This window comes from Oncorhynchus gorbuscha, linkage group LG14 (assembly GCF_021184085.1).
Source record: "Oncorhynchus gorbuscha isolate QuinsamMale2020 ecotype Even-year linkage group LG14, OgorEven_v1.0, whole genome shotgun sequence".
Taxonomy (NCBI): Eukaryota; Metazoa; Chordata; class Actinopteri; order Salmoniformes; family Salmonidae; genus Oncorhynchus; species Oncorhynchus gorbuscha.
Window position 1 is genome coordinate 64,358,790 of NC_060186.1, and position 25,379 is coordinate 64,384,168.

Genomic DNA, 25,379 nt, shown 5'->3' on the forward strand with positions numbered 1-25,379 from the left:
TGTTCAGGGGCAGAAAGACAGATTTTTACCTTGTCAGCTCGGGGATTCAATCCAGCAACCTTTCGGTTACTAGTCCAACGCTCTAACCACTAGGCTACCTGCCGCCCCTACACTCTAACCACTAGGCTACCTGCCGCCCCTACACTCTAACCACTAGGCTACCTGCCGCCCCTACACTCTAACCACTAGGCTACCTGCCGCCCCTACACTCTAACCACTAGGCTACCTGCCGCCCCTACACTCTAACCACTAGGCTACCTGCCGCCCCTACACTCTAACCACTAGGCTACCTGCCCCTACACTCTAACCACTAGGCTACCTGCAGCCCCTACACTCTAACCACTAGGCTACCTGCCCCTACACTCTAACCACTAGGCTACCTGCCGCCCCTACACTCTAACCACTAGGCTACCTGCAGCCCCTACACTCTAACCACTAGGCTACCTGCCGCCCCTACACTCTAACCACTAGGCTACCTGCCGCCCCTACACTCTAACCACTAGGCTACCTGCCGCCCCTACACTCTAACCACTAGGCTACCTGCCGCCCCTACACTCTAACCACTAGGCTACCTGCCCCTACACTCTAACCACTAGGCTACCTGACACTCTAACCACTAGGCTACCTGCCCCTACCTCTAACCACTAGGCTACCTGCCGCCCCTACACTCTAACCACTAGGCTACCTGCCGCCCCTACACTCTAACCACTAGGCTACCTGCCGCCCCTACACTAACCACTAGGCTACCTGCCGCCACATCTGCTCTATTCCTTTTATACTGGAGAACATCTCTGAATCTCTCTCTCTCTGCCTCTCTCTCTGCCTCTCTCTCTGCCTTTCTCTCTGCTACTCTCTCTCTGCCTTTCTCTCTGCTTCTCTCTCTCTGCCTTTCTCTCTGAATCTCTCTCTCTCTGCCTCTCTCTCTGCCTCTCTCTCTGCCTTTCTCTCTGAATCTCTCTCTCTCTGCTTCTCTCTCTCTGCCTTTCTCTCTGCTCTCTGCCTCTCTCTCTCTGCCTCTCTCTCTGCCTCTCTCTCTGCCTCTCTCTCTCTCTGAATCTCTATGCCTCTCTCTGAAGCTCTTTCTGCCTCTCTCTCTGCTTCTCTCTCTCTGAATCTCTCTGCCTCTCTCTGAAGCTCTCTCTGCCTCTCTCTGAAGCTCTCTCTGCCTCTCTCTCTGCCTCTCTCTCTGAATCTCTCTGCCTCTCTCTGAAGCTCTTTCTGCCTCTCTCTCTGCTTCTCTCTCTCTGAATCTCTCTGCCTCTCTCTGAAGCTCTCTCTGCCTCTCTCTCTGCCTCTCTCTCTGCTACTCTCTCTCTGCCTTTCTCTCTGCCTTTCTCTCTGCTTCTCTCTCTCTGCCTCTCTCTCTCTGACTCTCTCTCTCTCTGCCTCTCTCTCTGCCTCTCTCTCTCTCTGAATCTCTCTGCCTCTCTCTCTCTCTGCCTCTCTCTCTGCTACTCTCTCTCTGCCTTTCTCTCTGCTTCTCTCTCTCTGCCTTTCTCTCTGACTCTCTCTCTCTCTGCCTCTCTCTCTCTCTGAATCTCTCTGCCTCTCTCTGAAGCTCTTTCTGCCTCTCTCTCTGCTTCTCTCTCTCTGCCTTTCTCTCTGCTTCTCTCTCTCTGCCTTTCTCTCTGCTTCTCTCTCTGCCTTTCTCTCTGCTTCTCTCTCTCTGCCTTTCTCTCTGCTTCTCTCTCTGCTGTCTCTCTCTCTGCTTCTCTCTCTCTGCCTTTCTCTCTCTGCTCTCTTCTCTCTGCTTCTCTCTCTCTGCTTCTCTCTCTCTGCCTTTCTCTCTGCTTCTCTCTCTCTGCCTTTCTCTCTGCTTCTCTCTCTCTGCCTTTCTCTCTGCTTCTCTCTCTCTGCCTCTCTCTCTGCTTCTCTCTCTCTGCTTCTCTCTCTCTGCCTTTCTCTCTGCTTCTCTCTCTCTGCTTCTCTCTCTCTGCCTTTCTCTCTGCTTCTCTCTCTCTGCCTTTCTCTCTGCTTCTCTCTCTCTGCCTTTCTCTCTGCTTCTTTCTCTCTGCTTCTCTCTTTTCATCTGCATTCTCTATATGACTTGTTAAGCATACTATTGTAAATGTGTGTAGTGCTCTCCACAGAGAGGGTTGTGGCGTTGTGTCCAGGTCTATCTATTTCATTATGACTAGAATGGAGCTATAATGAATTGTTCTTACCCTGTCTGAGGAGTCTTACTGCACTCATAGTGATGGCCTGAACATTAGAAAGTCGTGCTGCGATGCCCTGCCACTATCAGAGGCCTAGTTTGTGGGCTAAGAATGTACTGTATAATGTACCACTACATACTGTTCAGTTCACATAGCCTAATGTAGACCCTGCAGACACACACGTACAAACACACACATACGCACACACATACTCACATATGCACATACACACACACATACACACACAAACGCACATACACATACTCACATACGCACACACACACACACACACACACACACACACACACACACACGCACACGCACACGCACACGCACACGCACGCACAGCACATACACGCACATACACGCACAGCACATACACACACACCATTCACAGCTCCTAAGCACTTCTACATACTGTGTGTGTGTGTGTGTGTGTGTGTGTGTGTGTGTGTGTGTGTGTGTGTGTGTGTGTGTGTGTGTGTGTGTGTGTGTGTGTGTGTGTGTGTGTGTGTGTGTGTGTGTGTGTGCTAGCAAAACATTTTAGCGGCCCCCATCGTGACAACGAAAATAAAAAATGTACGTTTGAAAGTTAATTTCCTGCAATTCTACACATTTTGTAATGTGAATATTTAGCCATTTTTTTAACTCATTTCATGCAATTCTACACATTTTGCCGGGGCAGAGAGAAAAATGTTCAGTTTTGCAGCAAAGTTTCTGCAATTCTACACAATTTGCAATAGGGTGGAGGCAAATGTTTGCAGTTTTTAATATGGTAACTGATTATCAATATGAAAATAAAAGAGAGCCGCACTCTCTAAGAGCTCAGATGCAAAAATTCAACCACCAACGTTTCGACAGACAAGCTGTCCGCATCAGGATATATCAACAACTGACGACCACGGTCGGTAATTCCACCATGTTTACTGCAAGTTTAGATAGCTGGCCACTAGACTCACTTATGGAAAGGCGACCATCGCTCTCTCCCAGAAGCTTGGCTGGTGTGTAAAACCCGCAATTTCAGACAAACAAAAGGTGCAATGTGGCCGCACTAAAAAAGATGCTGCATAAAACTTACTTCATTATTCTCATCATTTGTAGTTGTTTGTATTTTACCCCCTCGATCTCGTCTCATCACTGCAACTCCCCAACGGGCTCGGGAGAGGTGAAGGTGGAGTCATGCGTCCTCCGAAACATGAGCCGTCTAACCTCGCTCCTTAACACCCGCCAGCTTAACCCGGTAGCCAGCAGCACCACTGTGTCGGAGGAAACACCGTTCAACGGTCATCCGGGGTCAGCCCACAGGTACCCGGCCCGCCACAAGGAGTCGCTAGAGCGCGGTGAGCCAAGTAAAGCCCCCCTGGCCAAACCCTCCCCTAACCTGGACAACGCTGGGCCAATTGTGTGCCGTCCTATGGGACTCCCGAACACAGCCGGTTGTGGCTCAGCCCGGGATATGAACCCGGGACCGTAGTAATATTATTTTTAGTTTATTTTTGTATTATTTTTGCTGTCATGGGCTAATTGAGGGAGTGCTGATGCACAACCACATGTATTCTATTCTTCTAACTCTCAACTCTCTAACTCTCAACAGTAAATTGAGACCCCGACTGCCCCCCCCCCCCCCCAAAAGATAATTACAATAAAACTATGTTTGTTTTATTGGTCTGCAGGCCTACAAAATGGGGCCCCATGCCGCCAATTGCCCAACCTGTGATGTACACCATTGTATTGGCGACACCATGATGTACATTACATCCATGATGCTAGATTAGAACACTACACACACCATGAGTAGTCTTTTCAACAGTTGTGCCTAGGAAGCATTGTTAATAGTAAGAAATCAAATCAAATCAAATTTTATTTGTCACATACACATGGTTAGCAGATGTTAGTGCGAGTGTAGCGAAATGCTTGTGCTTCTAGTTCCGACAATGCAGTAATAACCAACAAGTAATCTAGCTAACAATTCCAAAACTACTACCTTATAGACACAAGTGTAAAGGGATAAAGAATATGTACATAAAGATATATGAATGAGTGATGGTACAGAGGCTGATGTCAAAGTATCGGCTCTCTCGCCTAGTTTCCTTTCCTCGTCTGAGTCGTCTCCTCTCTGCTCAATGTTCACTGATCTGATCTGTCAGTGGAACTAATATGATTCTTGTAGTTCTCCTGACCAGGAAAAAATATGTCTCAGGTTAGACCTATAGGCTACAGACTTTTCCTGATCAGGTCATGTGACCAGGAAATACTCTTGACCCTTGTAATACAGAAAGGAGAGAAGGTAATGAAGGGATGAGAGTATTGAGAGACGAACTAACATCTTTATTACATCAGCTCTTACCCCATCAGTCACTCCTTCCCTGCCCTCTTCACCCCCTCACTCCTCCACAGTCTATCTTTAGAAGAGCAATATTCAATATGGTGGCCTACTGACCCCTCCATGACCTTCTCAGAACCCCAGCTGTCCTATGGGAGGCAGCTGGAGGGTGACGTACGGGGCGGGATATTCCCAGAACCATGCTCCAATAAGAACACAGCGTTTGTATAAGGTCCCTTCAGAGCCGGCCTTACTGCGGGAGGATGGAAGGACATGAGAAATGTGTGTGTAGGAACCAATAGTCCCAGCAGGACGTTGCTGTCAGAACACGTCCTAATGTGACACATTCTGAGATGGAGATTGTCATTATCTGGAGACATGGGCTACTTCTCTCCTTTCTTGTCAGACAGACAGACACACAGAGACAGACACACAGAGACAGACACACAGAGACAGACACACAGAGACAGACACACAGAGACAGACACACAGAGACAGACACACAGAGACAGACACACAGAGACAGACACACAGAGACAGACAGAGAGACACACAGAGAGACACGCAGAGACAGACAGACACGCAGAGACAGACAGACACACAGAGACAGACAGACACACAGAGACAGACAGACACACAGAGACAGACAGACACACAGAGACAGACAGACACACAGAGACAGACAGACACACAGAGACAGACAGACACACAGAGACAGACAGACACACAGAGACAGACAGACACACAGAGACAGACAGACACACAGAGAGAGACAGACACACAGAGAGAGACAGACACACAGAGAGAGACAGACACACAGAGAGAGACAGACACACAGAGAGAGACAGACACACAGAGACAGACAGACACACAGAGACAGACACACAGAGACAGACAGACACACAGAGACAGACAGACAGATTTCAGTCAAGGCGGGTAGTTTTATTGCTGTAACCCACAGCTCTATATTTCACTACTGAAGTCTGCAGGTATTTTACCGTCTGTCTGTCTGTCTGTACGTCTGTACGTCTGTACGTCTGTACGTCTGTACGTCTGTACGTACTGCAAGTGTGGCAAAGAGAACAGGAGGAGTGAAATAGGCTGTTTGAAGTGTGAGGGAGCTAGAGAATGAAGGTGAGTGTATGTGCGTTTGCGTGTTGAGCTCACATGTCTGCCGTTAGTCTCTTATTCCAGCCGACACTGGTTTCCCACGTAGATGTGATTGATTTTAAAGCTGTGTCATGCCTGACTGATAATGTAAATCTCCCTCTAGCTACCAGTGTGTGTGTACGTGTGTGTGTGTTGGGATTGAGATTACCAACCTCTTATCTGCAAGACTGATCAACAGGAATCTCTGCTGCCTGCCTGACACTTCACCCCTCTGATGATGTTACCTGGAATAACACTGGCTGGGCCTAAAAATAAACCCACTGTTGTGATTGTGCCTGATGGAGAGAGTTCTCTGTCTGTAGAGAGATTGATGGAGAGAGTTCTCTGTTTGTAGAGAGATTGATGGAGAGAGTTCTCTGTCTGTAGAGAGATTGATGGAGAGACTTCTCTGTCTGTAGAGAGATTGATGGAGAGACTTCTCTGTCTGTAGTGGGATTGATGGAGAGACTTCTGTCTGTAGTGGGATTGATGGAGAGACTTCTCTGTCTGTAGTGAGATTGATGGAGAGAGTTCTCTGTCTGTAGTGCGATTGATGGAGAGAGTTCTCTGTCTGTAGTGCGATTGATGGAGAGAGTTCTCTGTCTGTAGTGGGATTGATGGAGAGAGTTCTCTGTCTGTAGTGGGATTGATGGAGAGAGCTCTCTGTCTGTAGAGAGATTGATGGAGAGAGTTCTCTGTCTGTAGAGAGATTGATGGAGAGAGTTCTCTGTCTGTAGTGGGATTGATGGAGAGAGTTCTCTGTCTGTAGAGAGATTGATGGAGAGAGTTCTCTGTCTGTAGTGGGATTGATGGAGAGAGTTCTCTGTCTGTAGAGAGATTGATGGAGAGAGTTCTCTGTCTGTAGTGGGATTGATGGAGAGAGTTCTCTGTCTGTAGTGGGATTGATGGAGAGAGTTCTCTGTCTGTAGAGAGATTGATGGAGAGAGCTCTCTGTCTGTAGAGAGATTGATGGAGAGAGCTCTCTGTCTGTAGAGAGATTGATGGAGAGAGTTCTCTGTCTGTAGAGAGATTGATGGAGAGAGCTCTCTGTCTGTAGAGAGATTGATGGAGAGAGCTCTCTGTCTGTAGAGAGATTGATGGAGAGAGTTCTCTGTCTGTAGTGGGATTGATGGAGAGAGTTCTCTGTCTGTAGTGGGATTGATGGAGAGAGTTCTCTGTCTGTAGAGAGATTGATGGAGAGAGCTCTGTCTGTAGTGAGATTGATGGAGAGAGCTCTCTGTCTGTAGAGAGATTGATGGAGAGAGCTCTCTGTCTGTAGAGAGATTGATGGAGAGAGCTCTCTGTCTGTAGAGAGATTGATGGAGAGAGTTCTCTGTCTGTAGAGAGATTGATGGAGAGAGTTCTCTGTCTGTAGAGAGATTGATGGAGAGACTTCTCTGTCTGTAGAGAGATTGATGGAGAGACTTCTCTGTCTGTAGAGAGATTGATGGAGAGACTTCTCTGTCTGTAGTGGGATTGATGGAGAGAGTTCTCTGTCTGTAGAGAGATTGATGGAGAGAGTTCTCTGTCTGTAGAGAGATTGATGGAGAGAGCTCTCTGTCTGTAGAGAGATTGATGGAGAGAGCTCTCTGTCTGTAGAGAGATTGATGGAGAGAGTTCTCTGTCTGTAGAGAGATTGATGGAGAGAGCTCTCTGTCTGTAGAGAGATTGATGGAGAGAGTTCTCTGTCTCTCTGTCTGTAGAGAGATTGATGATTGATGGAGAGAGCTCTCTGTCTGTAGAGAGATTGATGGAGAGAGCTCTCTGTCTGTAGAGAGATTGATGGAGAGATGTCCTGTGAAATGAGAGGAGGAGGAGGAGGATGGAACACTAGAGTTCTAACATGTTTAAGTTGGTGACTTGGCTTAGTCCATTTGATCTAACAGTCTAAATGCTGTCAGAGTTATCACAAAAACAGGGAGCTGATTTTCAATGCCATCTTTTCATAAAAACAAGTCTTTCCATGACACTGATCCCCCCCCCTGCTCACACTCTCTCTCTAATCCCTCTTTCTCCCCCTCTCTCTCACCACCCCCATGGTTTAGTACCATGTTCCCACCAAAACACTCACTGTCTAACATAAATATCAGCCTATACATGACATGCCTAGATTGCCTGGCGGCTCAACAAACTGCTCTCCAACTAGAGAGGCCTGTGAAAGCCACTCTACTGAGTGGTACTGCTTGACGTGCCACACAGAGCTGTTTTGACGGGCTGTGAGGAGGCCTGTGACTGGCCTGAGAGTGGCAGAGAGGAGAGATGAAGAGCAGAGGGGAAGAGAGAAGTCAATTACATGTTTGTAGAGATGCCCATTGAATGGAAACAATTAAGATGCACTCTCTTCCTCTCTCTCTCTACCCCTGTCTCTCTTCCTCTCTCTCTACCCCTGTCTCTCTGTCTCTACCCCTGTCTCTCTTCCTCTCTCTCTACCCCTGTCTCTCTTCTCTCTCTCTAGAGATTGATGGACCCCTGTCTCTCTTCCTCTCTCTCTACCCCTGAGTTCTCTGTCTCTACCCCTGAGAGATTGATGGAGAGAGTTCTCTGTCTCTACCCCTGTCTCTCTTCCTCTCTCTACCCCTGTCTCTCCTCTCTCTACCCCTGTCTCTCTTCCTCTCTCTCTACCCCTGTGAGAGACCCCTGTTCTCTCTACCCCTGTCCTCTCTCTCTACCCCTGTCTCTCTTCTCTCTCTCTCTCTACCCCTGATTGATGTCTCTCTTCTCTCTCTCTACCCCTGTCTCTCTTCTCTCTCTCTCTACCCCTGAGTCTCTTCTCTGTCTCTCTACCCCTGTCTCTCTTCTCTCTCTCTCTACCCCCTGTCTCTTCTCTCTCTCTCTCTACCCCTGTCTCTCTCTACCCCTGTCTCTCTCTCTCTCTACCCCTGTCTCTCTTCCTCTCTCTCTCTCTACCCCTGAGTCTCTCTGTCTCTAGTCTCTCTTCCTCTCTAGAGATTGATGGACCCCTGAGAGTTCTCTGTCTGTAGAGAGATTGATGGAGACCCCTGAGTCTCTCTGTCTGTCTTCCTCTCTCTCTCTCTACCCCTGTCTCTCTTCCTCTCTCTCTCTCTACCCCTGTCTCTCTTCCTCTCTCTCTCTCTACCCCTGTCTCTCTTCCTCTCTCTCTCTCTACCCCTGTCTCTCTTCCTCTCTCTCTCTCTACCCCTGTCTCTCTTCCTCTCTCTCTCTCTACCCCTGTCTCTCTTCTCTCTCTCTCTCTCTACCCCTGAGTTCTCTGTCTGTCTCTCTACCCCTGTCTCTCTTCTCTCTCTCTCTCTAGATTGATGGAGAGAGTTCTCTGTCTGTAGAGAGATTGATGGAGACCCCTGTTCTCTGTCTCTACCCCTGTCTCTCTTCTCTCTCTCTCTACCCCTGTCTCTCTTCCTCTCTCTCTACCCCTGATCTCTGGAGAGTCTCTCTTCTCTGTCTGTACCCCTGTCTCTCTTCTCTCTCTCTCTAGATTGATGGAGAGTCTCTCTTCCTCTCTCTCTCTGTCTGTACCCCTGTCTCTCTTCTCTCTCTCTAGATTGATGGACCCCTGTCTCTCTTCCTCTCTCTCTACCCCTGTCTCTCTTCTCTCTCTCTCTCTCTCTTCCTCTCTCTCTCTCTCTCTGTCTCTCTACCCTGTCTCTCTTCCTCTCTCTCTCTCTACCCCTGTCTCTCTTCCTCTCTCTCTCTCTACCCCTGTCTCTCTTCCTCTCTCTCTCTCTAGTCTCTCTTCCTCTCTCTCTCTCTACCCCTGTCTCTCTTCCTCTCTCTCTGTCTCTCTTCCTCTCTCTCTCTCTACCCCTGAGACCCCTGTCTCTCTTCCTCTCTCTCTCTCTACCCCTGTCTCTCTTCCTCTCTCTCTCTCTCTCTGTCTGTAGAGAGATTGATGGAGAGAGCTCTCTGTCTGTAGACCCCTGAGATTGATGGAGTCTCTCTTCCTCTCTCTCTCTACCCCTGTCTCTCCTCTCTCTACCCCTGTCTCTCCTCTCTCTCTCTCTACCCCTGTCTCTCTCTACCCCTGTCTCTCTCTCTCTCTCTGTCTCTCTGTCTCTCTCTCTCTCTCTACCCTGTCTCTCTTCCTCTCTCTCTCTACCCCTGTCTCTCTTCCTCTCTCTCTCTCTACCCTGACCCCTGATGGACCCCTGTCTCTCTTCTCTGTCTGTAGTCTCTCTCTACCCCTCTCTCTGTCTCTCTACCCCTGTCTCTCTTCTCTCTCTCTCTCTAGATTGATGGAGAGACTTCTCTGTCTGTACCCCTGTCTCTCTTCCTCTCTCTCTCTCTACCCCTGAGATTACCCCTGTCTCTCTTCCTCTCTCTCTCTCTCCCCTGTCTCTCTTCTCTCTCTCTCTCTACCCCTGACTTCTCTGTACCCCTGTCTCTCTTCTCTCTCTCTCTCCCCTGACCCCTGGATGGACTCTTCCTGTCTCTCTACCCCTGTCTCTCTTCCTCTCTCTCTCTCTGTACTCAGGCTGAGAGTTGGTGACCTGGCTCTCTCTTCCTCTCTCTCTCTCTACCCTGTCTCTCTTCCTCTCTCTCTCTCTACCCCTGTCTCTCTAACATCTCTCTTCTAACCCCTGGGCTGACTTTCTTGTCCATTCTTAACAGTCTAAATCTACCCCTGTCTCTCTTTCAGACCCTGTCTCTCTTCTCTCTCTCTCTCTAAAAAACATGGTCTCTCTTCCTCTCTCTCTCTCTACCCCTGTCTCTCTTCCTCTCTCTCTCTCTACCCCTGTCTCTCTTCTCTCTCTCTCTCTACCCCTGTCTCTCTTCCTCTCTCTCTCTCTACCCCTGTCTCTCTTCCTCTCTCTCTCTCTACCCCTGTCTCTCTTCCTCTCTCTCTCTCTACCCCTGTCTCTCTTCCTCTCTCTCTCTCTACCCCTGTCTCTCTTCCTCTCTCTCTCTCTCTTTCTCATAAAACCCAAGTCTCTTCCATGACACTCTCTCTACCCCTGTCTCTCTTCCTCTCTCTCTCTAACCCCTGTCTCTCTTCCTCTCTCTCTCTCTACCCCTGTCTCTCTTCCCTCTGGTTCTCTACCCTGTCTCTACCCTGTCTCTCTTCCTCTCTCTCACTCACTGTCTCTCATAAATCTCTCTCTACATGACTCTGCTGTCTCTTGCCTGGCTCTCAACACCCCTGTCTCTCTCCAACTAGACCCCTGTGAAAGCCTCTCTCTCTCTACCCCTGTCTCTCTTCCTCTCTCTCTCTCTACCCCTGTCTCTTCTCTCTCTCTCTCTCTCTCACTCCCTGTCTCTTCCTCTCTCTCTCTCTACCCTGTCTCTCTTCCTCTCTCTCTCTGGACCCCTGAGGCTCTCTACCCCTGTCTCTCTTCCTCTCTCTCTCTCTACCCCTGTCTCTCTTCCTCTCTCTCTCTCTACCCCTGTCTCTCTTCCTCTCTCTCTCTCTACCCTGTCTCTCTTCCTCTCTCTCTCTACCCCTGCTCTCTCTCTCTCTACCCCTGAAGAGCTCTCTCTCTCTCTACCCCTGTCTCTCTTACTCTCTCTCTCTCTACCCTGTCTCTCTTCCTCTCTCTCTCTACCCCTGTCTCTCTTCCCTCTCTCTCTCTACCCTGTCTCTCTTCCTCTCTCTCTCTACCCCTGTCTCTCTTCCTCCTCTCTCTCTCTACCCCTGTCTCTCTTCCTCTCTCTCTCTCTACCCCTGTCTCTCTTCCTCTCTCTCTCTCTACCCCTGTCTCTCTTCCTCTCTCTCTACCCCTGTCTCTCTTCCTCTCTCTCTACCCCTGTCTCTCTTCCTCTCTCTCTCTCTACCCCTGTCTCTCTCTCTTCTGTCTCTCTCTCTCTCTACCCCTGTCTCTCTCTCTCTCTCTCTCTACCCCTGTCTCTCTTCCTCCTCTCTCTCTACCCCTGTCTCTCTTCTCTCTCTCTCTCTACCCCTGTCTCTCTTCCTCTCTCTCTCTCTACCCTGTCTCTCTTCCTCTCTCTCTCTCTACCCCTGTCTCTCTTCCTCTCTCTCTCTCTACCCCTGTCTCTCTTCCTCTCTCTCTCTCTACCCCTGTCTCTCTTCCTCTCTCTCTCTCTACCCCTGTCTCTCTCTCTCTCTCTCTCTCTACCCCTGTCTCTCTTCCTCTCTCTCTCTCTACCCCTGTCTCTCTTCCTCTCTCTCTCTACCCCTGTCTCTTCTCTCTCTCTCTACCCCTGTCTCTCTTCTCTCTCTCTCTCTACCCCTGTCTCTACCCCTGTCTCTCTCTCTCTCTCCCCTGTCTCTCTCCTCTCTCTCTCTCTACCCCTGTCTCTCTTCCTCTCTCTCTCTCTACCCCTGTCTCTTCCTCTCTCTCTCTACCCCTGTCTCTCTCTCTCTCTCTCTCTCTACCCCTGTCTCTCTTCCTCTCTCTCTACCCCTGTCTCTCTTCTCTCTCTCTCTACCCCTGTCTCTCTTCTCTCTCTCTCTCTACCCCTGTCTCTCTCTCTCTCTCTCTACCCCTGTCTCTCTTCTCTCTCTCTCTCTACCCCTGTCTCTCTCTCTCTCTCTCTCTACCCCTGTCTCTCTCTCTCTCTCTCTCTACCCCTGTCTCTCTCCTCTCTCTCTCTCTACCCCTGTCTCTCTCTCTCTCTCTCTCTACCCCTGTCTCTCTCCTCTCTCTCTCTCTACCCCTGTCTCTCTTCCTCTCTCTCTCTCTACCCCTGTCTCTCTCTCTCTCTCTACCCCTGTCTCTCTCTCTCTCTCTCTCTACCCCTGTCTCTCTCTCTCTCTCTCTACTCTCCCTGTCTCTCTCTCTCTCTCTCTCTACCCCTGTCTCTCTCCTCTCTCTCTCTCTACCCCTGTCTCTCTCTCTCTCTCTCTCTCTACCCCTGTCTCTCTCTTCTCTCTCTCTCTACCCCTGTCTCTCTCTCTCTCTCTACCCCTGTCTCTCTACCCCTGTCTCTCTTCCTCTCTCTACCCCTGTCTCTCTTCTCTCTCTCTCTCTACCCCTGTCTCTCTCTCTCTCTCTCTCTACCCCTGTCTCTCTTCTCTCTCTCTCTCTACCCCTGTCTCTCTCCTCTCTCTCTCTACCCCTGTCTCTCTCTCTCTCTCTCTACCCCTGTCTCTCTTCTCTCTCTCTCTACCCCTGTCTCTCTTCTCTCTCTCTCTCTACCCCTGTCTCTCTCTTCTCTCTCTCTCTACCCCTGTCTCTCTCTCTCTCTCTCTGTCTCTCTCTACCCCTGTCTCTCTCTTCTCTCTCTCTCTCTACCCCTGTCTCTCTCTTCTCTCTCTCTCTCTACCCCTACTCCCTCTCTCTACCCCTGTCTCTCTCTCTCTCTCTCTACCCCTGTCTCTCTCTTCTCTCTCTCTACCTCTCTCTCTACCCCTGTCTCTCTCTCTCTCTCTCTCTACCCCTGTCTCTCTCTTCCTCTCTCTCTCTCTCCCCTGTCTCTACCTCTGTCTCTCTTCTCTCTCTCTACCCCTGTCTCTCTCTTCCTCTCTCTCTCTCTACCCCTGTCTCTCTCTTCCTCTCTCTCTCTCTACCCCTGTCTCTCTCTTCCTCTCTCTCTCTCTACCCCTGTCTCTCTTCTCTCTCTCTCTCTACCCCTGTCTCTCTCTCTCTCTCTCTACCCCTGTCTCTCTCTCTACCCCTGTCTCTCTTCCTCTCTCTCTCTCTACCCCTGTCTCTCTCTCTCTCTCTCTACCCCTGTCTCTCTTCTCTCTCTCTCTCTACCCCTGTCTCTGTCTCTCTCTCTCTCTACCCCTGTCTCTCTTCCTCTCTCTCTCTACCCCTGTCTCTCTTCCTCTCTCTCTACCCCTGTCTCTCTACCCCTGTCTCTCTTACCCCCTCTCTCTCTTCCTCCCTGTCTCTGTCTCTCTCTCTCTCTCTCTCACCCCTGTCTCTCTTCCTCTCTCTCTACCCCTGTCTCTCTTCTCTCTCTCTCTCTCTACCCCTGTCTCTCTTCTCTCTCTCTCTACCCCTGTCTCTCTCCTCTCTCTCTCTCTACCCCTGTCTCTCTTCCTCTCTCTCTACCCCTGTCTCTCTTCCTCTCTCTCTCTACCCCTGTCTCTCTTCCTCTCTCTCTCTCTACCCCTGTCTCTCTTCCTCTCTCTCTCTACCCCTGTCTCTCTTCCTCTCTCTCTCTCTACCCCTGTCTCTCTTCTCTCTCTCTCTACCCCTGTCTCTCTTCTCTCTCTCTCTCTCCCCTGTCTCTCTCTCTTCTCTCTCTCTACCCCTGTCTCTCTTCTCTCTCTCTCTACCCCTGTCTCTCTTCTCTCTCTCTCTACCCCTGTCTCTCTCTCTCTCTCTCTCTACCCCTGTCTCTCTCTCTCTCTCTCTACCCCTGTCTCTCTTCTCTCTCTCTCTCTACCCCTGTCTCTCTTCCTTCTCTCTCTACCCCTGTCTCTCTTCTCTCTCTCTCTCTACCCCTGTCTCTCTTCTCTCTCTCTCTCTACCCCTGTCTCTCTCTCTCTCTCTCTCTACCCCTGTCTCTCTCCTCTCTCTCTACCCCTGTCTCTCTCTCTCTCTCTCTCTACCCCTGTCTCTCTTTCTCTCTCTCTCCCCTCTCCCCTGTCTCTCTCCTCTCTCTCTACCCCTGTCTCTCTTCTCTCTCTCTACCCCTGTCTCTCTCTCTCCCCTGTCTCTCTTCCTCTCTCTCTACCCCTGTCTCTCTTCCTCTCTCTCTACCCCTGTCTCTCTCTTCTCTCTCTCTACCCCTGTCTCTCTTCCTCTCTCTCTACCCCTGTCTCTCTTCCTCTCTCTCTACCCCTGTCTCTCTTCCTCTCTCTCTCTACCCCTGTCTCTCTCTCTCTCTCTCTCTACCCCTGTCTCTCTTCTCTCTCTCTACCCCTGTCTCTCTTCCTCTCTCTCTACCCTACCCTGTCTGTCTCTCTCTGCTCTCTCTCTACCCCTGTCTCTCTCCTCTCTCTCTACCCCTGTCTCTCTTACCCCTCTCTCTCTCTGTCTCTCTTCTCTCTCTCTCTACCCCTGTCTCTCTACCCCTGTCTCTCTTCCTCTCTCTCTACCCCTGTCTCTCTACCCCTGTCCTCTTCTCTCTCTCTACCCCTGTCTCTCTCCTCTCTCTCTCTCCCCTGTCTCTCTTCCTCTCTCTCTACCCCTGTCTCTCTTCCTCTCTCTCTACCCCTGTCTCTCTCTACCCCTCTCTCTCTACCCCTCTCTCTCTACCCCTGTCTCTCTTCCTCTCTCTCTACCCCTGTCTCTCTGTCTCTCTACCCCTGTCTCTCTCTCCTCTCTACCCCTGTCTCTCTCCTCTCTCTCTACCCCTGTCTCTCTTCCTCTCTCTCTACCCCTGTCTCTCTTCTCTCTCTCTCTACCCCTGTCTCTCTCTCTCTCTCTCTACCCCCCCTGTCTCTCTGTCTCTCTCTCTCTACCCCTGTCTCTCTCCTCTCTCTCTACCCCTGTCTCTCTCCTCTCTCTCTACCCCTGTCTCTCTTCCTCTCTCTCTACCCCTGTCTCTCTTCTCTCTCTCTACCCCTGTCTCTCTTCCTCTCTCTCTACCCCTGTCTCTCTACCCCTGTCTCTCTTCCTCTCTCTCTACCCCTGTCTCTCTCTCTCTCTCTACCCCTGTCTCTCTTCTCTCTCTCTACCCCTGTCTCTCTTCCTCTCTCTCTACCCCTGTCTCTCTTCCTCTCTCTCTACCCCTGTCTCTCTTCCTCTCTCTCTACCCCTGTCTCTCTTCCTCTCTCTCTACCCCTGTCTCTCTCGCTCTCCCTCTGCTAATCGGCAGATGCAGCGCTAGCTGTGTGATTTTCCAGCTCATTTCCAGCAGTCATTCCTGGTTAGGGAACATTTATGACCTTGCAGCTTGTTATTAAAAGTAGATTCTGCAGAAAGGCAGAGGGAGAGGTATGATTAAAATGTTCAGATGCAGTAATGAGTATTTCAGGATGTGTGAACTTAATCTCACTTCAGTGTTTTTCCCCTGGAGGCATTAGAGCCCTCCTCAATAATGAGATGTGTTATTACTGTAACTACACTCTCTCTCTCCATACAGACCGTGGTCCAGTGCCCTCCACTGTGTCGCCTCCTCCCAGTTCAGAGCCCTTCCGTCTGTCCGGTAAGAACTATACTATAGATATAACTATGATATGCTATGCTGTCCTATCATATACTATACTATACCACTACTGTACTTGCTCCTACTATTCTTCACTTGTCAGTTATTACTACAGCTATACTCTACTCACTACTACTCACTACTATTCACTCAGAGCCTAAGATGTTCACTGTACCCTGCAATCACACCTGCAACCTCTGTACATGTGACTATTTAATACTCTGAATCTATTATTACTCAACTACTTAGTCACTACACTACTGCAACTGTACCCACTTACTACTCCAACTGTAGTAGTGTTTTAGGATTAGAAATAAACAGGAGATATTTCACGTAAACTTCCATTGCTACCAAGAGTTGTTTGTGAACATCTGCAGAAATCCACAGAGGTCAGATAAACACTCAGTATTTGGTGAAAGGAGAGAAAGACATTGAAGAAGGGAGGAAATCAAACATGAGGCCCACTGGTGGAAAATCGTCCATGCCGATATATCGGGCCGATATTGGCCCTTTCTAGTCTATCGACTATCTCCCTTCTCTATCGGCTTTGCTGATAGTCCCTCTACATAGCAAAACGGCTGCTATGCCAACCGCCACTTACCGCCTGAGCTACAAGCACTGCACAATGCAGAGGAATGTCTTGTTGGGAAAATCAACATCATTACCTAGCAGCAAGTTAGCTCATTCTTCAACAGAAAGGTGCAGTATTTAGAAACAGATGAATTGACACAGTTACCAAAATCAAACTCCAGTTGCAAATATCAGTTTAGTTTAATTCACTAATAATAAGACGTTGTGTTGTCGTGCCCGGACATGCAATAAGATAGCTAGCTAAGCAGATAGCTCTGTGGCCTGTTAGCAAAGATTATGATAATCAACCCTTTCATCTGTGGTGTTAGCTAGCAATATTAGCTACTCTGCTAGCTAGCTGGCTAGATAAACATGGTGCTAAGATATCATATAGGAGCTAATAGCCAACATAGCTAGCTAACATTAGCTGGTTATTATTTTTAACATTAATTTGGCAATGAGCCATCTGACTTGCCGTGTAACAACAGAGTTTCTGTAAGGTTAGCTATTTACTGGTGTGGCTGCAGTCGTATCCGTAAATTGACAGGTGGTTGTCGAATTACAGTTGAAGTCAGAAGTTTACATACACATTAGCCAACTACATTTAAACTCAGTTTTTCACAATTCCTGACATTTAATCCTAGTACAAATTCCCTGTTTTAGGTCAGTTAGGATCACCACTTAATTTTAAGAATGTGAAAGGTCAGAATAATAGTAAAGAGAATGCTTTATTTCCGCTTTTATTTCACATTCCCAGTGGGTCAGAAGTTTACATACACTCAATTAGTATTTTGTAGCATTGCCTTTAAATTATTTAAATTGGGTCAAACGTTTCAGGTAGCCTTCCACAAACTTCCCACAATAAGTTGGGTGAATTTTGGCCCATTCCTCCTGACAGAGCTGGTGTAACTGAGTCAGGTTTGTAGGCCTCCCTGCATACTTTTTCAGTTCTGCTCACAAATGTTCTATAGGATTGAGGTCAGGGCTTTGTGATGGCACTCCAATACCTTGACTTTGTTGTCCTTAAGCCATTTTGCCACAACTTTGGAAGTATGCTTGAGGTCATTGTCCATTTGGAAGACCCATTTGTGACCACCAGTCCCTCCTGCAGCAAAGCACCCCCACAACATGATGCTGCCACCCCCGTGCTTCACGGTTGGGATGGTGTTCTTCGGCTTGCAAGATTCCCCTTTTTCCTCTAAACATAACGATGGTCATTATGGCCAAACAGTTCTATTTCTGTTTCATCAGACCAGAGGACATTTCTCCAAAAAGTAAGATCTTTCTCCCCATGTGCAGTTGCAAACCGTATTCTGGCTTATTTATGGCGGTTTTGGAGTAGTGGCTTCTTCCTTGCCTAGCGGCCTTTCAGGTTATGTCGATATAGGACTCATTTTACTGTGGATAGAGATACTTTTGTACCTGTTTCCTCCAACATCTTCACAAGGTCCTTTGCTGTTGTTCTGATTGTATTGCACTTTTCACACCAAAGTACTTTCATCTCTAGGAGACAGAACTCGTCTCCTTCCTGAGTGGTATGACGGCTACGTGGTCCTACGGTGTTTATACTTGTGTACTATTGTTTGTACAGATGAACGTGGTACCTTCAGGCATTTGGAAATTGCTCCCAAGGATGAACCAGACTTGTGGAGGTCTGCAATGTTTTTTTGAGGTCTTGGCTGATTTCTTTTCCCATGACGTCAAGCAAAGAGGCACTGAGTGTGAAGGTAGGCCTTGAAATACATCCACAGGTACACCTCCAATTGACTCAAATGATGTCAATTAGCTTATCAGAAGCTTCTAAAGCCATGACATCATTTTGAGGAATTTTCCAAGCTGTTTAAAGGCACAGTCAACTTAGTGTATGTAAACTTCTGACCCACTGGAATTGTGATACAGTGAATTATAAGTGAAATAATCTGTCTGTAAACAATTGTTGGAAAAATGACTTGTGTAATGCACAAAGTAGATGTCCTAACCGACTTGCCAAAACTATAGTTTGTTAACAAGATATGTTTGGAGTGGTTGAAAAATGAGTTTTAATAACTCCAACCTAAGTGTATGTAAACTTACGACTTCAACTGTAGATGATTGTCAAAAATGGGAAAGATGGAAGTGTTTTAAAATGCGTAATAAAGGTTAGCAATAGGTTTAGCAACCTAAGAATGATCCTGTAAGATTGTGGACCAAGAATTCTTCAGATCAGCCTTTCTGAAATCTTCCCGTAGTTTGAGAAGTGAGAACGCACACATTTGTTCAGACAGAACGTGCATTGTCATTTCATATTTTCCTTGTTAGATATTATGCACATTTATGGCATTGTAGCAAATGTTATTGCCATTGAGCTAGTTCTCATAGTAGCAGTAGTGTAAATAGCAGCAAGTCATATGAGCGATGGAGAGAGATGTGAGGAGATGTGATAGGGAGTGGATTTCTTAAACAAATAGCTAACGATGCTATAATGTTAGTAAGAGAAGATAAGTTCAATAAGAAGGTGGTGAAATGCAAATTGTGCAAGATGGAATTAACCTACAGTGGCAGTACAGGTGCTGTGCTTAACCATCTGAAAGGGAGGCACCTATGCTTGGGCGGTATATCCTGTATATACCGTATACCGGGATATTTGGAAAAAGACGCTGGATGGTTTTTCAATACCGTTAATAACTATTTCTTTGAGTATTTGTAGCTATTTTTTAAGTAAATACCAGCTGTCAACTTGTGCAATAAGTTAGGAGATAAAGAACATTGTGTTCTTCATTTAATCTGTCACATTATGTAGTTTATGGTAGTCCCCAGTCACGTGTCACGTGGTGGCAGTTAACCCACTAGGCCGTCATTGAAAATAAGATTTTTTTTCTTGACTGACTTGCCTAGTTAAATAAATGTAAAATATCTTATAACTATTAAGTTAGCTGTCTAAAATATGCTAAATGCTCTGCTGTTGTGCATTTAGAGGCTAGTTAGCTATCTAGCTAAGTGTTTAGCTTCTTTCAAAATCAAGCATTCGCTTGGTAACAGCAGAATCCCCTCCTGGATCAAGAGCCTTGCTGGCTAGTATTCATGTTGCTCGTGCAGCAAACTTTGAGTAGCATTTTTGAGTTACTTGTATATTTGTATTGTTTAGGTCATAAACTGTACAGAATACAATACACTCATTAACATTTAGTTAACGTTGTCTGAGGATTCCTCATTACTTGTTAGCATTTTTTTAGCATTTTGTTATTATTACTTTTTAAAGAAATACATGCAGTCAACTTGTGCACTAGGTAATAGATAATGCAGATTGCGTTCTTCATTTCCCCAATTTAATTTAATAATTTTTCATTGAGGCTTTTCATTGAGGCTTTTTCATTATGAGGCTTTTTCATTGAGGCATTTCATTATGAAGCTTACCGGGTTTGAGCCAGTCATATGTTTGTACTCATTGTGCTTCTTTGTAAACAATGGGAGCTTTGTGAGGTGAGTCCCTCCTGCAGCACAACTTAAGTGAGGTGATGAAGTTATACTTGTTTGAAATTCACTTCTGTTTGCCAGCAAAAACAGTATCTTATAACTATTAAGTTAACTATCTAAGATGTTCCAAATAAATTCTCTCCAGCTGGGTTTTGCTAACTTGCTAATGTTACAATGGTTGCTTCACTAAAAGTTTTGCGATTGTGCTGTGGCACTTAGAGGTAATTTGTGGTTTAGTACGGTACCCTGCGTCACCACTTTATTGCTCCAGACCACCACAAGGGGGAGTTAGAGCACTGATTATGTTTTTGGGTCCTACTATGTCTCTAACTGACAATGAATGGGGTACATAAACCTGAATAGAGACTGATAATTGTGAACGACTTCAGTATTACTTAATACTAGGATTATAGGATGATTTTGCTCTTACCTTAGTACTGTAGCCCACTCCCGACCGGGCATGTTAGTTTTTCTTGGAATAGAAACAACATAAAATGAATTAAGCAAGTACCAGTCAAATGTTTGGACACACCTACTCATTCCAGGGTTTTGCTTTATTTTTACTATTACATTGTAGAATAATAGTGAAGACATCGCATCTATGACATAACACACATGTAATCAGTTAAGAACAAATTCTTATATACAAGGACAGCCTACTCCTTCCTCCCCATTGGGGAGTTGAACACCAGTCTCCCGCGTGCCTGCATTCTCTAGTACAGCCACTATTGAAGGTGTTACGCAGAGTGGAACAGGGACACCCAAGAGCAGATGAGGAGACTGGGATGAAGTAACCAAGGTATTTATTGAAACACAGGGGGAAGATGGAGTGCAGGCCAGGGGAAGCTTGGGCGGGTTGCAGGAAACCAGGTGCTGAGGCTTGAGCGAGAGGGGTTGGGACAGTGTAAGCATGCATCCAAGGGAGCAGTAGAGTGAGGAATCCAGGGCAGAGTAGCAGGATGACGAGATGTGGGACTGGAGACAGGGACCAGAGTCAGAGCGGGCAGAAATGTAGCGGAAAACTGTCAGGCAAAGAAAACAGGAACAACGGGATAACAGGCTCTAGATAGTAACAAACGGCTAGAAACGTAGACTGACTGAGCAGAGATTATGATCTGGCAGTGTGGAATTGCCAGGACATGAGTATTTGTAGAGGTATTGATTATGGAACAGGTTACAGCTGGTGGAGATCTGCTCTGACTCCAGCACACCTGTTTCCGCCCACACAATCACACACAGAGCGAGAGGGAGAGAGCACTGGGGGAGTGGCGGCAGGTCAAGGAGACACATGATGAGCAGTAGAGGGTGTGGCAGGAGCAGATGTAACAGAAGGCTATCAAATGCTTCTCAAAGATGCCCTCTGGTGGTCAAGCTAGTACTAACTAGCATTAATGGTAAAAGTGGTTCACACTTAAATAACGTGCCATAGAATTCTGCGGCACCATGCAAGCTGCGCCGCAGTATGCTGCGACTTTTAAAGGACCAACCACTGTAGCTAAGTGGCTAAAGTTAGCTTGCAAGATCAAGCTTCTTGGTAACAGCAGCAGAGACAATACCCTCCTTGATTAATATCCCTGCTGCCTAATATTTGTTGTGTGCGTTCTGCAAACAGTGTTTTGAGATGCATAACTCTTACATAACTTTTGAGCTGGGTTGTCTGTCCTAGTAGTAAATTAGCATTTACTTGTTAGCATTCTAATAAGTGATGTTTTTGGTGCTTTTTTATACTTTGTATTTTTTTTAATGTGCCCTTTGTATTCACTACCGGTAATACCGTGTATCCCGGGATGGCACAGGCACAGTATGGAAATCTGGATAGGGCCCAACTCTAGAGGGACCCTGAGACCCAAGTCACTGCTGGCAGGCCCCCAACAACAGACAGACCGGATCTTCACACGAAAGCAGTGCGATAAGGGACAGAGTGAGAAAATCACAGTGCTGATTACAGCCATGATTGTAGTTGATATGCAGCCATTATCAATGGTAGAGGATGTTGGCTTCTATGCCCCAATGGCATATCTAGAACCCGACTACAAGATGCCATGTCGGAAAACCGTGTCGGCTCAAACACCCCAACAAAAGATTGTTGGACGTCTAGGAACACCAACACGCTGTCATACATTACTGCAATGAGCCATCACATTGATGAGACATGTACTGACCACTTAGAACATGCAGGAGAGGCACACATCAGAGAACCTAAAAACAGCTTTAACTGTCATACATTACTGCAACGAGCCATCACATTGATGAGACATGTACTGACCACTTAGAACATGCAGGAGAGGCACACATCAGAGAACCTAAAAACAGCTTTAACTGTCATCATTGCTGAGAGGGTGGGGTACAGCAGGAAGGTGGGTAGTGATGACTGGCTGTCTGCTAGCGGTCATACGCAGGACTATCTGCATTGGGAATTCACTCGTCATTTTATGAGTTTTTCTTGTCGTTCAAATATATATATATATATATTTATATTTTTACATTTGTCACATTCCGTGTGTGTGTGTGTGTGTGTGTGTGTATGTGTGTGTGTAGAAACTCCCTAGTGTGACAGGGGTCTCTATTAATACACTGGGATCCCAGTCGGTCTGAACACTGCTATCAGGAGACCAACTCGTTGTGTGAGACGGACTCAGCCAATCAGTCCCTTCAGGTGGATGCGGTGGCTGCAGGGAGAGCTATTACAGGCCAACAGGTTACTATGGAGACCAGTGGCGTCATAGAGGAGCAACGTCTGTAGACGAGGCTTGTTTGTCAAGAAAGGTTTTTATCTCTGTTCCCTCCATTTCATTGTCCTCTGCATGTCTACCGCTTTATCCCTCTCTTTATCTCTGTCTTTATCTCTCTTTTATATCTCCGCATGTCTACCGCTCTATTATCCCTCTCTTTTTCTCTGTCTTTATCTCTACTGTTTGCTGTCTCTTCTGTGAAACAAAATGGAAAAACAATACCTAGAAACAGGTTTATTATTCAGGCAGTGTTTGCTGAAGTGGAGCTCACATTTGTATTAACATGTAGGTCATGTTTGTCATTCCTGTAGTTCTTATCAAATACAGTGTAGGTAATGGTGATCAGTATGGTAGCATTTGGCTGACATTAGTAAAAGACGCTGACAGTAATGGTGCTTAAATTCCACTCACATTTAGCCACCAGTGGATCACCATTGATCACATACCACTAGGTTATCTGCCGAGAAATCTAGGATCTGATCTATATAACAACTACTTTAGTTAGTTATGTGTATAACTACCATTTGATCTGTCTACAACGTAATAAACCCACACATCACAGACATTAACCAGAAGCTTCGCTCGGGGTCAGTCTCCCCCTGTGGACAGCCCTCATTCTGGGGAAGCATTTAACCCCAGCCCCCTGTCCCTATCTCCTCCTCTCCCCTTGCCTCAACCCTGTCCCCCCTCTCTTCGTCTGTCTCGCCTTATGTCCATGTTTTAGTTCAGAAGTTGTCCAATAGGCTGTATTCACCTGGCTGGTAAGAATCAGCAATGCACACATGTCCTCTTTTATACCTACTTATTTGGACAGGGAGAATTCTGAAGTTTCGTGGAGTTTTCTCTGGAACGAGAGAGCTCCCTCTCTCTCTCTCTCTCTCTCTCTGGCTTCTTTCAAACAGACACCTACACATCATCTCTCTCTCTCTCTCTCTCTCTCTCTCTCTCTCTCTCTCTCTCTCTCTCTCTCTCTCTCTCTCTCTCTCTCTCTCTCTCTCTCTCTCTCTCTCTCTCTCTCAATTCTGTCTCGCTGTCTTTCAAACAGACACCTACACATCTCTCTCTCTCTCAATTCTGTCTCTCTGTCTTTCAAACAGACACACCTCACATCCTCTCTCTCTCAATTCTCTCGCTGTCTTTCAAACAGACACACCTACACATCCTCTCTCTCTCTCAATTCTGTCTCGCTGTCTTTCAAACAGACACACCTACACATCTCTCTCTCTCTCTCTCTCTCTCAATTCTGTCTCGCTGTCTTTCAAACAGACACACCTACACATCCTCTCTCTCTCTCAATTCTGTCTCGCTGTCTTTCAAACAGACACACCTACACATCCTCTCTCTCTCTCTCTCTCTCTCTCTCTCTCTCTCTCTCTCTCTCAATTCTGTCTCGCTGTCTTTCAAACAGACACACCTACACATCCTCTCTCTCTCTGAGGGGGTCATGCTGAAACTGGAAGCAAAGGGGGAGAGAGAGAGGGGGAAGGGAGAGGGAGAGAAAAGGAATGGGACAGACCTGCAGCAGTCTGTAGCACATCTGTCTGTCCAATAGCGTAGTCCACTAATGACTTTGTCCATGGGGCTGCAGGGTAAGTATATCTAGGGGATAATGAAGTTCTCAGTTGGAATCCAGGCTGTACCCAGCCTTCACTGTTTCTACTGGGGCTGGGAGGTCAATTGCCCATTGTGTGCGTGCGTGTGTGTGTCTTGTTTGTCACTGCGTGTGTGTCACTTGTTCTGTGGGATTTTGACCATGTTTGGGCAGGCCTGATTGAGGAGAACCCAGCAATGAGTGTGTGTGTGTGTACCGGCATGAGCTGAACTCTAGCCCTCCTTATCTGGTCTAAATGAAAGATAGAACGTTTCCGCTACATGACACACAGCTCAGAATGATGCAACATTGTACACAGGGTAACATCTAAACAAAGTTACATCTAAACAAAGTTACATCTAAACAAAGTTACATCTAAACAAAGTTACATCTAAACAAAGTTACATCTAAACAAAGTTGCATCTAAACAAAGTTGCATCTAAACAAAGTTGCATCTAAACAAAGTTGCATCTAAACAAAGTTGCATCTAAACAAAGTTGCATCAAAGCAAAGTTACATTATACCATGGTAACAACATTCTAACAATGGGCCAACTACGTATTTTCATAATTCCGACTACATATCCCATGATGCTTCCCACTGTCCCTCTATAATATGAAGACCACTGGGGAGTGAAGCTCCCAAATGGAGACCTCCTCTCATGCAGTTGTTTGCATCTCTACTCATTTACATTTTAGTAATTTAGCAGACGCATTTCTCCAACTAGAGCAACTAGGGTTAAGTGCCTTTCCAGCGACCTTTCGGTTACTGGCCCAACGCTCTTAACCACCAGGCTACCTGCCATCCACTCTGAACTGTTCCTCTAGTCCAGTGCTTCTGAATTATTTTCTGTTACGCCCCCCTAGGAAGAAGTCAAGAAGTACACCTCTGCATAACATCAAATCCTTATTAACATTAACATTAAAAAAAAATAAAAAGGAAAGAAATATAGATCAACTTACAACAAAGAATAACTTTATTAACAGTTTTTTAGTCTGTAACAGAAAATACTTAAAGTGCATCAATTTTCCTGAAGAAAAATTCAAACTTATTTAAACTGTAAACATTTTTTGACCATTTGATACTGAAAAATATAATTAAATATAATCAATAACTAATAATACATTAAAATTGATCAGCAACATTAACTCAGGAGCACAATATATGAAACACTTTGACCTATAAAACAAAAATTAATAAAACAATTTGTGCTGATTTAAAAAAAAATCTAAATGAGGAAGTCAGGATTAATGGCTACAATGAGCACGTTTTGCAGAGCACAGCTTTTCGAAGCATGATACTGCAACTCTCAGCTCCTGCTCAATGTTTAGCTGGGACCTGTACTTGGTCTTCAGTTCTACAACAGCAGAGAAGCTTATCTCACAAAGATAAGATGTTGCAAAAGGAAGAAGAATGCCCATGGCCCT

At 46.7% G+C, this 25,379-nt stretch overlaps 1 protein-coding gene across 2 annotated transcripts in view; it reads left to right on the top strand.

Annotated features, from left to right (window-relative positions):
• The window catches only part of LOC123995279 (1-phosphatidylinositol 4,5-bisphosphate phosphodiesterase beta-4-like), a 216,516-nt gene that overhangs the window by 21,963 nt on the left and 169,174 nt on the right, over window positions 1–25,379 (top strand). For both annotated transcript variants that reach the window (XM_046298780.1, XM_046298782.1), the window contains exon 3: window positions 15,544–15,606. The gene's annotated coding sequence lies outside the window, so the exon portion shown is untranslated. The remainder of the gene's footprint in view (window positions 1–15,543; window positions 15,607–25,379) is intronic.